The following is an 18603-nucleotide window of genomic DNA, read 5'->3' on the forward strand; positions in this document are numbered from 1 at the left end:
AAGGGAGGCAGTCGTACCCTCACACCCTAGCAAGGATATTCAGTAGGCCACGGCTATGTCCCATAAGGACACACTAGAGAAAGAGAATGCTAAGGCCCAACCAAGCACATCAAAAGGTGACCTAGTCCAAGGTCCTGAGTTGTTGAGAGATGCACCTTCACTGACCAAGAAAAAGAGGAGAAAACAACGAAAACAAGAGCACTTACAGGTGGTTGTGGACCCCAAGAACATTGACAGTGTGAAAACCGCGTTGCAATGGCAGAACTAGGAGCCCAGATCATGATAGTCTCAGAGGAGCGATTGGCCAAATGGCGGTCTCAAAGAGACCCAACCTATGTGGCACCAACTTCCTTTCGAGTGCCAATTGCTATTCGGGGTACGAACTTAGTTGAAACTAGCCAAGAGAACTCTCTGTTTGATAAGGTTCTCACTGAGGAGGAGTTACATATTGCCAGTAGACTCAGACAAGGTTCCATGCTACTCGATGTTGCAAAATATCTATCGGTATTGAGTAAGCTACCACGAGTACTAGATGCATGTGCCACACTCCAGTACAATTCGGAGTTCTACAATTGGCTTTTATCCTCGTGAAGTGACATGGTTTCATGAACATGTACATAAATAAACAACGTGTTTTGTGACTGTGTAAATAATACCAAAAGAAGCAAAGGCCAACACACCCCATGAGCAATGATGACCAAGTGCAGGTGATACGCATCAAGTCAAAACTAAGGGATTCAGGTTGGCGATGTATTGTTTAGCTGGACATTTTCATTATGGTTGAAGCATGTGACTTGCATGTTCTCTCACGCCTTTCCAAGTGAATGCAGAATGACACAGGTCAATGTCTAGAAGTGTTAAATATCCAAGTCACCACAAGACCACCAACCCCACAAAGAACCATTATGGAGGAAGTGACAGGAATACCAAGAAACAAAAGCCATGACAGAAGCACCACTAGATGAGAACCCAAGGACACCTCTGCAGAAAGCACATACTGTAATTGAGCATGGCCAAAGCATAATCATCGATTACCTCCTCCTTCTTAGCCAGACTCTATGTTCGGGCAGGAGCCACGCTCTCAACAATGGCGAACATCTCTTCATCATCCAGGATTCAATTCCCAAGATGCTCTGCCCTTGTCCTACATAGCTCACTTCAAGTGCTACCTCAATTGTTCAATGTCTCACATGTTACAAAGAGGTTTGTAAAATCTCAAGTGTATCTCTTCATCTCAACAATGGTTCCTCTAGCATCAAGGCTGGTGACACAATCATCTCTGTAACATCCATTCTTTTCATAGCCTTTGGATCCCAACATTTCTCAATCCAAATGAAAGGCTAACAGCCTCAATGTATGGCATTGATTGTATTCATTTTTTTAACCAAAAAAAAAGAAAAAAAAAGAAAGAGAGAAAGAAAGAAAATAAAATAAAATAAAAGGAAAAAAAAAGCACACACGATCACAGCACCGCACCTAGGGGCCCTCAAATTAGGTACGTCCAGTGACCTTGGTCGACTGGCTCCGTCCCTAATCCCTAGCCCTTTGTACATCCCCCACAATTGTTCAGGGCACATCAAGGGCAGGACATACCTAGGGAGCTCGCCTCGCCTATGGTTAGACCTATCACCCTGAACCACTTGCACAATTCTTTTGCACTCCATCTCAATGCCATTACAATCAACAGTGGTAAGTAAGGCATGAAAGACAATGGAAAAGTACACCATACTTTTCAAGCACTACAAGTAGCCACTAGCTACCAGAAGCTAAGACATCAAGGAGCTCAGTTATGCTACATTGCCTTGACAAGACCATATGTCTCAAGCAATCTCCAAGTGTATACATCTTCATCGACAAATTTTTCCATCAACTTAGCCCCTTGCTTCACTGACCCATTGCTATACAAGAAACCAGGCCGACAGTCTTCTAACTAAGTAATACCTAAATACGCATGTATATTCACTTAATATTCACACTATAACTTATACACGGTTTGGGTCCTCAAGTGTAGGACAATACTCCAGGCTTGCTTAGAGTTTGACCTGTCTCCCAAACTAATCAAAATATGTCTTGTGCACGATAAGAAGACTAGCACTACCCCTTAGGGAGAGACCACATGAGAGGTTTTCCAATTGCAGGTATTAAAGACTCCAACGAAAGCACAGTTAGCTCTACATCAACACTCAACTCTGAACTCTTGTCCTTTACTTCATCATGCAAGACCACCAGAGAATCATCAAGAGCAAAATCCACCATGAGCATCCCGAGAACACCAACACCCATGCCAGCTATGAGTAACCATTCCCAACAAAGAGTAGCCCTATCGCCACCTACAACAATCATATCACTAGCCAATCAGAACAGCAAAGTGCCACCAACAACCTTCATCTGCACCAACATTAGAACTCCTCCAAGGCAAATCAAAACAGTCCCTTCCACCCACGTCTTCGGTGCAAGCTCCGCATGCTACCTTCGATGAAGAGTGCCATGGGACTGGCACTCCTCTAGGAGGGGGGTAATTTTAACCCCAACACGAAGAAAGAAAAAGAAAATAAAAAAGACACAGGGAAAAGGCGGAAAAAAGGTAGCCCAATTGAAGAAAGAAGAGGAGAAAAGGCCAAAAGCGCAAGGGCAACCTTAAAAGTCCAAGGCAAATGCAAAAGGGGAAAGTTGCATTTTAAAATACAAAGGCGCACCCTGAAATCTTGTAAAAGAGTGCCAGGCTCTCTCCTATGCATTTATTGTAAAGATAGACGGGCGGTGGAGAAGAAGCAAGAAGGATAGGAAGGAAATAGGAAAAGAGGACCTAGGCCAATGGCCGGTCATGTAAAAAGGGGAAGACCGCCCAAGGAGGAGTAGGGCATGTATAAAAGCCAAAACTGGAATGAGAAGCTCATTCTTGTGTGTGGCCAAAAGTGGCTCTCCTCTTCTTCTTGTTCTTGCTTGCTTGAGCTTGTGCTTGAGAGAGGGAGTGTGAGAGTGTGAGGGAGTGAGTGTGTGAGGGTGAGGGACCGGGGAGGAGAAGCTCTCCATCTTCTCCTCTCTTTTTCTTTTCTCTTCTCTTCTCTTCTCTTCTCTTCTCTTCTCTTGCTCGCGGCAATGGAACTTGGAGCATGGAGCTTGAGGATGGAGCTTGCTTGAAGCTTGCACTTGGATCGTGGAGCTATCAGAGTGCGCGGGAGAGGATGTAACTCAATCAGCATGGAGGTAAGCTCACTACACCCATAGATATGGATGGCGCGTCAGCTATGTGAGAGGTAGCCATTAGTGCTCGGCATGGAACACTTGAAACAATAAGCGGTCCGAGGGTCTTGGCGGTTAAGCGAAAGCTCCCAACAATTGCAATTGCTCAAACTTGAAGATTATGTTGGTCAATGATCTTGCATTTTTGTAGCAAGGGTCCTATTGTTTTGTTTCTAGTCTTTGCACCATTGGGAGGTATCACAAGTTTCTTGTATTGATTATGTCCACAAGGGTAGTATCTCTTGATTTATCGTCCATTAAATTGGTTTATTTTCTCCCTATTAAGGGTTTTGACCTCTACATTTCCAAATCGACTAATGGTGGTGGCAAGAGTGTGATAGGTCCCTAATCCTCTAAATTTTAACTTTTTTTTATATCCCTTGAACAAATAAATGAGTACTATTCTCCTTGCTAGAATGATATTTGATGTTGATGTTTATCAAACCAAGCTTTCCTATGGGATAAGCACATGAGTGCCTATGAGGTGAGTTTTTCTCAACCGTTCTAACTTAGAGAGATGCTTTGTCTAGGCCTTATTTCCTTCCCACTATCCTTGTATTGCAATATGTAGACTAGGGGTTGAGAAATCTATACGCATGATAGTGTCTATGCCATAGGGTAACCTAAAGGGGGTTTGTCCTATGGATGTTTTATAAGCAATGCGATAAGCCCATAGTATTTCCATTAATCTATCCCAAGGTTAGGGTATGTATGTGTCAAGTTAGAGGAAGTGTGTATGTATGGAGTTAGAGGTAGTGTATATTTATGGAATTAGAGATAGTGTAATCTTGCCTAAATGCATATGTGCCAGTGTGTGTACGAGTGTGCACCTATGTATGTGAGGGTGTGTTTATGTGCATGATGGGCATTGGTGCAACTACCAAAATGTGAGTGGAACTAGTGTTATTATCATGTGTGTACATAGTGAAAGCCATGTGTGTGTGTGTGTGTGTGTGTGTGTGTGTGTGTGTGTGTGTGTGTGTGTGTGTGTGTGTGTGTGTGTGTGTGTGTGTGTGTGTGTGTGTGTGTGTGTGTGTGTGTGTGTGTGTGTGTGTGTGTGTGTGTGTGTGTGTGTGTGTGTGTGTGTGTGTGTGTGTGTGTGTGTGTGTGTGTGTGTGTGTGTGTGTGTGTGTGTGTGTGTCACACATAGTGTAGTATCCAAGTGCATGTGCCTCTAGTCTAGTGTACATGATTGAGTTTGTGAATTTGTGTCCACTAGCGTATATGGATATGATCACATGACTTCACATGATTGCCTTAATTATGTGCTTATTAGAGGTCACATGTTTGTGTAGATTACAAGTTGAGTTCATGTGGATGGGGGTTATCGCCAATCAAATCACAAGCGTAAGGCTCGATTTTTAGGTGGAGTTGAGAGAGAGGCACACATTAATTTTGATTTTTCCTTGACTATGGAGCTAAGTACCAAACCCTACTCCCTCTCTTTTAGGACTTCAAGTTGTTCTCTTCTTCTTTCACTATCCTTCCCCTATTTGATTAGGCTAGCACAACTAAGTTTATTCTTCTTCCATCTCTCACATTGCAATCAAAAGTGCAATTGACTATTGCCAATGTAGCCACTAGTTGTGTGATTACGTTGTAGAGAGTAGTTAGGTTTATAAGTGCCAAATCAACAACTTGTGATGATGTTAGTAGAGGAGGGGGTTGCAATGTGCAAATGATCAATGGCTTAGCATCAACGTCATTGGACATCAAGTGGATTGGATAAAGGTTTTAGGGTTGGCACAATGACTCGAAGGCTAGTGGTTGAGGGTGGGTACTTGAGAGAATATTGGTATGTTGAGGCAGCTATGATTACATGGATGGTTGGTTTCTTAGGTAGAAGAGAGACAATGGCATGCGAGGTCCATGGCTAGAGGCATGTTGGTGTATGTGTGGATACTTGGGCATTGATTGTCAAGGTCAACATGAGTCAACTACTAGGAAGTGATAGCTACACTTGATAGCTAGGAATCAAAACAATGGGTAAAATCAATTGGCCACCACAATTGAGATTGCAAAATGTTGTATGCCATAGTTAGGGTGTCAAAGTGGCCTCCAACTATTCTTTCATGCACTTCTTGCAACACATTTTCAATTGCATGCTCGCATATGCATCTTCTCAATAATCCATATTGCCCTAGCCTATACAATTGTGTTGTGATCATCTGATGATAAATTTTTTTGAAATAAGAAAGTGTGCAAGTTGATTTTTCTATATTGGGTGTTTAGGCAATCCATTTGTTAATACATCAATAATATCATCAGTCCAAGAGGGTGTTAGGTCAACTTTAAAAAGTTGAGCCTCTTGCTCTAGAATAAACAATTGTGGACTTGGGCTGTCATCATTGATTCTAGTTTCCTTCTATCCACTCGTTAATATTGACGTGTGGTTGGAAATATAGTACTACTTTCCTTTTCTCACAACAACATTGAAATCAAATTCTAGCAGCAACAACAATAGCCATCTTGCAATGCATAATGTGGCACATGATTTGTTTATCAAACACAACAAGGCTTGATGGTTGACAAAGAAGGTGAAAGGGGTGGCAAGGAGACAATGTAAGATTTTCTTCACATCATCCACCATGCCAAGCCCCTTTCATTCCATGATTAAGTAGTTCATTTTGGTTTCAGTGAGCTGTAGACTAGTGAAGCTCATAGGAAAACCATGTTGTGTCCTCTCGATTGGCAAAGGATAGCTCCAATAGTAATTTTGGATTCATCAAGATGTACATGGAATATCAGCTTCCAGTTAGGGGCTTGTAAGATAGGTGCATTGATTAGACCCTTTTTTAGGGCTTCATAAGCCAGTTGTATTCATCACGGTCCACTCCATGTTTACCAAGAGCCTATACAATGGTCTCACAATGGATGTGTAGTTAAGCACAAAGTGTCTATAGTAATTGGTGTGTTCGATAAAACATTGAACTCTAACATTTTTTGGTTGGTTGACAACAATTTCACAATAACGTGAATCTTTGATTTATCAATTGCAATCTTGTTCTTGGACATGACGTGCCCTAGAATTATGCCACAATTTACCTAAAATTGGCATTTCAATGGATTTAGAAATAGTTTATATTTCTTGCACCATTGGAAGATATCTGGAAGTTTTTCTAGGTGCTTGTCCCATGAGGAGTTGACACAAAGATAATCGACAAACACTTCAAGATGTTTACAAAGCATATCTTTGAAGCTAGAGCACATTAGCCATTGGAAAGTTGTTGACACATTTCTCAAACCAAAAGGCATGACCATGTATGCAAACACCCCCATTCATTGGCAAAAGTGGTTCTATGCCACTTATTAGGGTGAAATTACACATGATTATATCCTAAAAATGCATCAAGAAATCTATAAACTTCCTTGCTTGCCACATGCTCATCCAAACCCTACAACATGTTAGCCTACTAGCAAAATATAAATAGGTAATTGTTAAAATGGTGCTTGCACCACAGCTTGTAGATATTGTTGTAGGAATAAAAAATAAACAAGAAAAATACAAAGGATCCATTATATTTGCATTGTTCTACAAAGATGGAAAAAATCACTTAACCTTATGCAACACAATGTAAAATTTAATGCCTCTGCAAAGGAAGAATTATGCACAATGACCGAAGTTTTCCACCACATGCTCACTAATAATGAACCTTATTCTTACAAAATCAGGATTTTGAAACACTTCATGGAACACATACTCACAAAAAAACTTGTGGTGGCTAGAGATCTAAATTACTTTTGGATAGAAGGAGTTTATGATACTATTATGAAGTTCCAAAAGGCACTAGTCTAGACTTCTAATGCGAGCTCCTCAGAGCCTAAGGGCATAGTTATAGGATTTACAAGCACACTCACTAGGGTGATCAATGTGTGATTAGAGCTCTCTCTTGATGCACAAGCAGCCCTAGGAATTGTCACACTTTTGGGAGGAGCTGATGTTACACAAGAGTAGTTGTACATAAAAGGATCTAGGGAATAGGAGAGAGAAAGAGGAAGGGAGGAAAAAGAACAAGTTGAAAGAAGACAAAGAGAGAAAGAAGAAGTCAAACTTCTATGAGAGAATAGAGTAGCCAATGAGAGAAAAAGAGGAGTAGAGAGGAGAATGATAGGAGTTTATCTAATCTCAAGCTCTAATGACGGAGGCACCTCTAAGGAACAAGGGATAGCCCATGCTAATAATCAAAGGAGTAAGAAGGAAGCAAGAAAGCTTATTTTACAATCACTTGTTGAGAAAAGATAGGAAATCAATCATACATTTATTCAACAAATTCAAGCAATTATAATAGAGAAGGAGGAAGGTAGTTGGAGCAAGGGAAAAGAAAAGGTTGTTGGGTGTTTACAAAGCCTTGACCCAAAAGTTCTTCGACAATTACTATATCAAATACAAGTCCTATAGAACAAAAACATTAGTTTGGAGAAGATTTGGAGAATATCAAAATTGCTAAAGAAGCTACACCCACTTTGTAAGGTGATAGGCATCATAAGGCAATGTCCATGTCGGGCTCATAAGAATGTGGCTTGATACTAAGCACACTATTTGAGAAACTTAGAAGGGATAAAATGTAAGTGCTTCAAGGAAAACATGAGCTTACACAGCATGACTATGATCCGCAATACCATGGCTTGTACAACTTTCCAAAGATCCCTAGTGTTAATGCCACAGAACATGAAATGTTGTTTCAACCCCAAGAGCTTTGACCCTCGTTCAATAGGTTTCTCAATCACATCACTAATTGCCCTTGCCTTGCCTTCATCACCATATGTAATTACCTTCACCTCCTAGTCATGCTACTAGAACAAGCCCATGTCCCTTATATGAATATGGATAGCCCCACCATTTTTTGACATTAACACTGGCATAGACAAACTAGCCATGATATGTCTATATGTGCATGCCACACTCTTACCATCCTATTGTATCACACTACTAGAAGAAGTTTTGCATAGTTGGTTTACTTTTTCACCCACCCCTTCTACCTAGAATCCTTCGTTGAGCTATGGGGAGTAGTAAAGGATTACATGCTTAGCAAGGGATGTCTTAGTTGTACCTTATATAGCTGGAGGAGTAAAGATTATATTTGTTTTCAAAAGTTTTGAAAAAAGGAAGAAAATACAAAGAAAAAAAACTCCAATTTAGGTAGATGCATAGCACGAACATTGCACCTAGGGACCCGTAAGTTAGACATGCATGGTGACCTTGGTCAGCTAGAACCACTTCTGAACCCCTATCCCTTCTCCCTCGCAAGGGGCACATCAAGGGCAAGGCACCTTGAGCTCATTCACATGGCCTATTACCCTGAGATTTCACTGTATAATAAAGCCATCCACCAATTGGGTCCTCAAGTACGATACAATTTTCTAAGCTTTCTTGGAGCTTGACCATCTCCCACAGTCACATGCATACACACAAGAACTCCATAGTCATTTAGAGACACCCCTAGGGAGAGAATGTTAATTGTAGGTTGTAAAAGATCTATATTCATCAAAGACCTAACAACATCAATGGCCAATCATCCTTTACAATAACACTACATCCAATAAGCTTTATTCTACATCCTAGAGTACCATTACCAAAGCTAGGATGACAACATGAACACCTCTCAACAACAACCACCAATTCCCAAAATAACCACCTTGCATCACTGTCCCTTAGTATGATGCTCCACATTGGTACATGCCATGGGACATGCACAGATCTAGGAGGGGGTAATGTTGACCTACTCAATAAAGCAAGTGCAAGAATAGAAAATCATTAGTAGGAAACCTTTCCAACATGTTGTAATTATTTTTTGGGTACTTTTGTCAATGAGAATCAAGATTTGAGCTCACTTTTGCACGAATTGTAATTAATATATTTGAAAAACCAATTGAGTTTCATGTGAATACTTAAGTGCATGCAACGTTTGGGTGGCAAAGAGGTTGCAAGTGTAGGCCGAATGCCCAAAAAGGGTAGGGAACCCTAAAACTTTTGTATAAAAAGGGCAAGAGAGAATGGAAAAGGCCTAGACTTTATGCTTGTGTTATTTTGTCTTACAAGTGAGAGAGTTGAAATGAGGGAGGGAGTGAATATGAGAGTGAGAGGACACTGAGTGAGAAGCCGACACACCCTTCTCTTATTCTCCATCCCATCTCTTTGGAACATTTCTTGTGGTAGTTAGAGCATGTGAGGTAAGGAGAGTGAGGAAGCAAGGGACGTGGCAAGTGAACTTTCCTTCATATTTATTTATTCCCTTGAGCTACCCTTGTGGTTCGTGCAAGTGCCACAATGACATGCGATGAAGAACATGTAGGTAGACAATCAAATCATGGATTGATGCTAGTCAACGTGTTGTGCAACTATGATATGATAAGTGTTGGTAACATGATAAGTATGCTCAATACAACCACCTCAAATCAATCTATCAATGCCTAGGTTAGTTCATTATGTCTTATCCATGAGTAGGCTATGTGAGAGGTAGCAATGACATCGTTAGTCAAACCCTTGAAAAAATAAGGGTATGTATGTGGTCCCATTGTTGGTGTGTGAATGTAACTTTGAGCCTCTTTATTTTGGAGGAAGGCTTGTCATGCTTAATTTTGTGGAGGTCTCAGCTATTGATTTTGTGGTAGTCCTATTTGCCTTCAACCTTACATGTTTGGAGAAGTCCTTTAGGGCCTTTTATGCTTTCATGGAGAGGGACACAAATGGCATGCTATTGCTTAGAAAATCTTTTAAAGGGAGGTTTGAGTGTCAAATCCCTCAAAGATGAGACCAACACCCTTGTCTTTTATTCACTTAAAAGGATGTTGCTAAGGTATTGGATGGCTAACAAGGTACCAAGGAGATATTGAGATCTGATCTTAGTTGAGATGAATACTTTGCTTAGCATCAAAACTACTCCAAAGATACATGCTTTTGAACTAGTCTAGAGACTAGTAGGTGTGTGGAAGGCTAGAGTAAGAGAATTTTGCATTTCCAAAAATGGAATTTAACTAAAAAGAGAAAATTGTGGATTTGAGAATTTCTTGAAAGGAGGAAGGATTGGCCAATTTTATACATAGTTAAAATTGTTCGTTCGCTTAAATGTCTCAAAATTGAGAAAGGTAAAGTCCTTATGGATTGCTCTAAGAGGAGTGATTTTTGTGGATTTTAAGGTTGAAATATTTATGGCTTTGGTCTTATTTAGTGTTGGGGCTAAAGGCACCTATGCCAATGCCATCATGTAATTACTTCACACACCATGACCATATACTTGTACAGTCTAGGTGGTGGGTGCCCATCACTATCACTTTATTATTTATTCTTTTAGTGACTATTGAATAAGGGAAGGTCAATCACACATTGTGATTGTTGGAGTTCCCACATATGGTTTCTCTCTCTCTTTCTCTCTTGCTCCATCTACCATAACTCTTGCTTCTGCTTGTGTGCTTCCACTCAAGCTCTACCTTTCAACTAGTATCAGAGCCAACCATTTGATGAGATTCTTTATCCTTTGCTTTAGCCCAGATTCAAAGCTTTAGCTCAAGGTTTTAGAATAGCCATTGTTTCTTCCTCTCTAGGTATACATTGAGTCTTCTCCTCTCTTGACTGGCTTATTCCAACTTACTCTCAGCTTGTCAAGGAGTTCTTCGTGGCTTAGTTGAGCCTTGTTGAGTGCTTATTAAGCTAAGAAGTAGCCATTCTATCAATTTTGAGTGGATATAGAGCATGCTATAATAGTCATGGATACTATGGTAGCTTGATAGTACTTTTGTATTTTGTCCATAACTTTTGCATACGACATCAGATTTAAGTGTTTTATACCTAGAAATGAAGAGTGTAACAAGAACTATAGATATGAGTACTCATAAAGTTGATTTTGTCTAGGTTTCAATTCTCTATTTCACATCAAATAGAATAATTCTAGTTTTGATAATAAATAATAAATTACATAATACATGTTTGATGCTTCAAGGATGCTATTTTGGAGCCAGGATGGTATGGTTATGCTTTGAGATGCTATTTGGACTATTTAGAGTTTGATTAGCTCAATTTTATAGAGCTTTATTGCTATCATAACAGTTTGGATAGCAAGTATACAATAGTGAACTTCATGTGTTGGTATATGAGCCTAAATATGGTTATGACATGCTTTGGTACTTGGATTTAAGCTACATTTGATAGACTTGGGCTTTGGTCAATTGCTTTTGTCAAAAATCGCGTGGTGGGGGGACTTGCTTGAGTTGTTGTGCCAAACACACACTGTATACACAAGAGAAAGCTCACTCAAGAATACAAGAAGAGAGATGGAGGCCAAAATTTTTTCTTGCTAATTTCTTCTTCTTCTTTCACACACTATACAATGTACACAAAGTATAGATAAGATACAACATAAAGGAAAGTGGCCTACTAAGTCAAATAGTGCATAACAGACTACACTAATCAACTGGTGCTATATCTTTGCTATCTGTAGGTAGGTGTAACAAACTAAATATAATAAGTGATAAGTAGGTGGCCATGTGAGTATCATAATAACCACCAACATGCTAAGTGTAGATGTGCAGACTTATCTAGCTAGGCGGTCCATCATCAATGTCCGCACATGTTGAGCTTGCCATCTCAACACTCCCCCTCAAGCTCAACTCTATCTCTACAAATCCAAGTAAGCTTCGGAACTTTCAAAGCTTCTCTACACCCAATGCATTTGTGAAAATTTTAGCTATCTGATCTTATATGCTGACATATACCAAGTCAATCTCTCCTGCAAGTACCTTCTCTCTCACAAAGTGGTAGTGCACCTCAATGTGTTTTGTCCTAGCATGGAACACTGGATTCCTAGCTAGTTGTATGTTGCTCATGTTGTCACAATCAATGACAATTGGACCACCTACATGCACATCCAAATCACCTAATAAATTTTGTAGCCATACCACCTCACATGCTACCATAGCAGCACCTCTATACTCAACCTCTGTACTCGATAAAGCAACAATAGGTTGCTTTTTTATGCTCCATGTAATTATTGCACTACCAAGGGAAAACATGAATCCACTAGTAGATCTTCTGTCTAACATGCTACTATCCCAATCTGCATCTATGTGTCCAAAAAGCTATATATCCTTACCTGCCTCATAAAAAAGTCCATAATGTAAAGTGGAATTCACATACCTCAATATACGTCTAACTGCATCCAAATGAGACTTTCTAGGCATCTGCATAAATTGACTCGCAAGGCCAATAGCATAGCTCAAGTCTGGCCTTGTGATGCTCCCTACTATCCTCCTAAACATAGTAGGGTCTTCTATCTAATCCCCAACGTTAGCACTCAACTTCACATTTTACTCCAATGGTACTGAAAGAGGCTTACATGTTGTCATACCATATTTGGATAACATATCCAAGCCATACTGCATTTGGGATAGCCATATACCATCATCACATCTGATCACCTCAATACAAAGAAAGTATCTCAACTCACCCAAATCCTTCATCTCAAACTTCTTCTTCAAGAATTCCTTAACTTCAGGAATCCCATTGTCATTGTCACCTGTAATAATCAAGTCATCCACATAAATGATTATGATGACCAAACTTGCATCTCCCTTTCTCACATAAAGCGAGTGATCAATATCAGAAATACAAAATCCAATATTAAAAAGATACTCTCCAATCTTGTCAAACCATGTTGTAGGTGCTTGTTGTAGCCCATAGAGCACCTTCTTTAGCATGCACACATATGTGGGATGCTCTAAATCCTCATAACCTACTGACTGCTCCATATACACTTCTTCTTGAAATTCACCATGCAAGAAGATATTCTTAACATCCATTTGCTACAAACTCAAACTTTTGGCTGCTGCCAAGGCAATCACGCATCTAATAGTTGCCATCCTAGCAATTGGACTGAATGTCTCTTCATAATTTATGCCATATTTTTTAGGATAGCCTTTTGCAACCAGCCTAGCACCATACCTGCTAATGGAACCACATCTGCATTATGCTTGACTTTGTAAACCCACTTACAACAAATAGCTTTCTTACCCTTAGGCAAGGGTACCAAATCCCAAGTCTTATTGGCTTCTATTGTAGCCATCTCCTCATCCATTGTTGCATCCCAATGAGCATGACCAATAGCATCCTCAAAACAAGTGGGCTCAACATCTTCAACTATTTTCACTATATAAGCATAATGGTGAGCTGCATAACCTTCAAAACCAAATCTTTTAACAGGATATCTAACCTTGCTAGACTTGCGTACCACTGGATCACTCAATGAAGCCTTTACATTACTATGAGCTCTCTGTACACATGTTGTTCTAACTAAAGCAATACCAAGCTCATCATTCAAACTCTCTAAACCACTAGAATATCCATCAAATCCCAAATGACTAGTAGATGCATCATTACCATCCAACACTTTCTTCTTTCCTTTTTCTTTGCCTGCAACACTTATAGACCCACTTGAAGATGTGGGGCTACTCAGTCTCCCAAACCAAGGGCTCACTATAGATGTAGTACCAAATGATATTTCTGATCCACTACAACTCTGTGATTCTTGGTTTTCTTTCTGCACATAGCTATCATGATCATTATCATAATCTAATACATCACCAACATGTGCATACCAACTGCTCATCTCATAAAAAATAATATCCTTGCTCACTCTAAACTCACTTGTGACAGGTTATAACAACGGTACCCTTTTTGCTCTAAAGAGTATCCAATAAAAATACATTTTTCGGTCCTTGGATCAAGCTTCTTTTGTAGCTCATCTCGCACATGAACATATGCAATGCAGCCAAATACCTTCAAGTGTGATACATCAAGGGCTTCTTGCCAGTAAAGCATTCTTTGGGAGTCATTCCATGAACTGCAGTTGTGGGGGTTCTATTCATAATATAGATAGCTATATGGACAACTTCAGACCAAAAATATTTTGGTATATTCTTTTTAACCATTAATGCCCGTGCAACTTCTGCAATATGTCTATTTTTTTCTTTTTGCAACCCCATTTGGTTGTGGGGTATACCTGTAAGTAAATTACCTCTTTATCCCATGAGTCCTCAAGAAGCCACTAAACTCATTAGATAGATACTCTCCCCCTCCATCTAATCTCAGCAAGCACTTCACTTTCATGCCTCTTTTTGTTTTAATAGCTTCCTTGAAAGATTTGAAGTGCTCAAATACATCACTCTTTACCTTCATGAAATATACCCATAGCTTCCTTGAACAGTCATCAATAAATGTAACAAAGTATTTGTTGCCACCAAGAGATACATTCTACGTAGGTCCCCAAACATATGTATGCACTACATCAAGTATATTTCTGCTCAATTCTCTATCATGCGAGAAGGATTGTCTCTCCTACTTACCAAACTGGCATGCTTCACAGAGTTTATGAAATTCTGCAACTATATACATGTGGGATGGAACCAACTAACAAAACATGGTCAACTGAGGACCCATCAACTACAAGAGGATAGAAGCTGCAAGCCTTGGCACCTCCAGCAAGCACAAGTCTGCCATGTGTGATCTTCCAGGTAGAATCCCCAAAAGAGACATAAATCCCAGCATCATCAAGCTGCCTTGCAGACATAAGACTGTGTGTAAGTGTAGGTACATGACGTACATCTTGTAACAAAAAAGTACTGCTAGAAGAGAACTGTAGTTGTACATCCCCAATAACCACCAATAGCAAGTAACCTGGCATCACCCAAGTAAACTGAACCAGAGACAATGCAGTAGGAGTGGAACCAATCACGGCATGGTGTAACATGAAATGAAGCACTAAAATCCAAAATCTAGTACTGTGCATACATAGAGTGAACCTCAGTCAACAGCATAGCATCACAAGAACTAGCTGTAAGTATGTACTCCCCATCGGAGTCCTCAGTATTCTACATGACATTTATTTCCTCGATTTTCACACTGGATTTTGCAAGTACTATACTACGATCAAAGGACTTTTCCTATGCTTTGTCTTTTCCCTTCTCATTGCGCAACTCATGACATTATGGGTGTATATGACCCTTTTTTCTGCAATGATGACATGTCACATTAGCATTTATCCCACAAGACTTGCTATGCAACTTACCACGCAACTTAGTCCTAGACTTTTGTGAGTCTCTACCACAGCCATTCCCATGGTTATTCTTTCCATTACCATCTCTGCCTCTAATAGTCAAAGCATGTGACAACATGAGAGGCATCCAAGTTCTTATGGTTGACCTCTTCCTGCAAAAGAGCACTCTCTACATTAGGCAAGTTCAAAATAGTAGCATGAGCACATAAGGCAGTGCGGAATACATCCCATTACTCACTCAGAGTCCCAAGCAAAAACAACGAAGTAACTTTATCATTGAAGGTAATGCTATGCAAAGTCAAGTTCTTGAGGATAGCATGGAACTAGTCAAATGAGCAGACATCATCATATTCTCCTTTATCATGCGTAGATCCATACATTGCTTCAACTAATACATCTAACTTGATGGACTTTTCTTGTCATGGAGGTTCTTGATCTTATCCCAAAGCTGCCAAGCACTCTGTGTTTCCTCAACCGCATTGTAATGCACCTGTTTAGTGAGAGACAAGATGAGGGTGGACTTGCATAACTCATCAAGCTCCATCCATCCATCATCAATCACAGTTTCAGGCTGCTCTCCATGCAACTTTAGTGATTTTATCTGTGATTTTTGCACTATTGAATGCTGAAATGACTAGATTTTTTGGTTGATTTTTGTTGTTTTCGAGGCCTGAATGGTTGATTTTTTATGGATTTTGAGTGATGTTTAGTTCTTTTGGAAGTGTTTGAAAGTGTTTTTGGATGATATTGATTATATTTTGGAAGCTCATGATAATTCTCATTAGAAATATGAGGCTATGTGATGTTCTAATAGGTTCTGTTGAGATTCTGATTGGTTCTGATACCTTCTGTTTAGCTTCTGTTTTGTTTTGATTTTCTTCTGTATGAAGCATGGATTGACGATTGATTAAGGTTGAAATCTTTTGAAAGCTTATTGAATAGTTTTTTATAGTTTGGGATGGTTTTAGTATGAGTTATGAGGATTTGATATTTTCTGATTACCTTTTGTTAACCCTCTATAGACCTTGTGTAGACCCTATGTCTCTACTCTATTCATGTTCTGTTCTATTATGTAGATCTTCTGTAAGTGTTTTGTGGAATGTATATGTGACTTTGGAAAATTTTTCTAACGTTTGGAAAGGATGAATCTAAGTTCAAAAGAGCTAAAACAAATGGAAGAAATAGCTGCTGAAGACTAAAAAGAAGACTGAAGTGAAGTGACAGTAGTGAGCTATGAAGAGACACTATAGTGACTCTGGTACTCTTTCATAACTCCCATACCTCTTGGGAGGTGCATCCACGACCTAAGAAGGATTATTGAGAGTGATTATTGAGTATTTTAGTAAGGAGATGATGTACTATTGATTGAGAGAGAAAGAGAGAGTTCGAGATAGCAAATTCTATCAAAACAATATATCTATCTATGAGAGATTGAGAGAGAGAACTATGAAGACAATGAAGATGAATTATATATAATTATTTCCATTCAAAAATGGTATATTCTTTTTTGTTTCTTTTTCTATTGATGGATTCTATGAAGATGTGGAAGATTATGGTTGATTCTATTAAATCCATGGGAGATATCTACTATGATGCTACGTGAAGATTTGTTATTTTCCTTGTTGTGGTTCTCAAAAGAATGAAATAAAAGCTTGTTGATGTTCCAAGATAGATTTTCTTGCAGTAGAAACCCCTTTTTCCTGGTGTTCCTCTTGGGGCTCCATTTTTTTAGTGTGGAACTAGGGAAACCTGCCATCAAAAAGCATCAAAAGAGGTTGAAAATGAAGAAAATGGCATTGCCAAGAATAGGAGAATTCAATGGATGTTTGCAAAGTTCCCTCTTCCACTAAAGAGTTGGAGATTCTTATTGCCAAAGCCTCTTTCTACAAGAAGTTCATCTCACAATGGCGAAAATATATTACCATCATGATGCAAGCTCTAGGACTATTTCCTCTTCCTGTTGAAGCAACAGAGACATGAATCTTGGTGGCAAATTGTTTTAGAATGAACTAAAGTGTAAAAACAGAGAGAATGACCATCCATGGAAGATTTTGCATTCATTAAGAAATTTCCATACATCATCAAGTGGGAGATAGTCAAGAAGCTTCAGGAGTCGTGGTTAGTGGAGGTTCACGAAAACAAGAAAGAAAAGAGTTAGAATTTGTTTGTGGATGCTCAACAGCAAGATACGTGGCATGCTTGGTGTTTTGATAGTTTGTCCAATTAGCAACCCACTGGAAGTTGGTAGACAATGTTCTTTACAACATACACTATTGAAACCATCAGAAGCTGGCATTATTATGATGATGGCACAACAATGATCCTAAGAAGAATGAGTTTTGATACTTTCAGAATGGAATATCTCCCTCTCAATAGTGGTTTGAAAGCTGAATTCAAAGATGTTGAAAAGAAGGAAGTAGAAGAAATGTTGGCCAAAGAGTCCTCTAGAGATTGAAGCCCCTCTAATTCTATTCTATTGAGTACAGACTAACTAATTGGAGCCAACCCCCTGATGAATGATGCAATCAAGAGGCAAGCACTAAAATGAGTCTAGAGGTACATGAGAAGAGATAAGCAAAGAATCAAAGCTGAGAACGAGCTTGCAGCAGAAGCCTCCTTTGATGCCTTAAAAGCACTATTTACAAAAGTCCCCATGGTGAGTCAAGATCCCCTTCCTAGTCAGATTCGTCCTAGAAATATTGATGACATGCCAGCAAATGTAGTACCATTGCCAATTTTTAAGGGAGAGTACAATGAAGACCCCAATCTTCATGTAGCAGAGTTTATGCTAGCATGTGTGGTTAACAATGCCAGAACCCTCGAGCATTGGTTAGCAATCTTCCCCCCCACTTTCAAGGGTGTGGCATTTCAATGGTATGAGATATAAGAAGCAAGAACTTTTGGCATATGGGATGACCTGAAGTTGGCCTTCCTCACTAAATTCAAGCGTGAAGGTTTTGAAGAGCGGATGCGAGAGGAGTTCATGAACCTAAGTCAGTTCTTTAGAGAAAGAGTAGAAGCTTATGTCTCGCAAATAGAATCCATCCTGAAGAGATGGACCAATCATCATTTGGATGAAGGCATCTAGAAAGGAGTATTCCTCATAGGCCTACAACCAGAAGTTCGCAAGTTTGTGGAATTGAGAATACTAGTTAATCTGCAAGAGCTACAGTGGAAGGTGCAAGACTATATGACGAAGTTGAAGCAAGGCTATCAATGACCCCAGGAAGAGGAGATAAGTGGAAGGTGCAAGACTGTATGACGAAGTTGAAGCAAGGCTATCAATGACCCCAGGAAGAGGAGTCTTATCTCCTCC

The sequence above is a fragment of the Lygodium microphyllum genome, chromosome 2 (genome assembly GCF_053477565.2).
Source record: "Lygodium microphyllum isolate KBCC chromosome 2, Lygodium_microphyllum_v1.1.10, whole genome shotgun sequence".
In the NCBI taxonomy this organism is placed as follows: domain Eukaryota; kingdom Viridiplantae; phylum Streptophyta; class Polypodiopsida; order Schizaeales; family Lygodiaceae; genus Lygodium; species Lygodium microphyllum.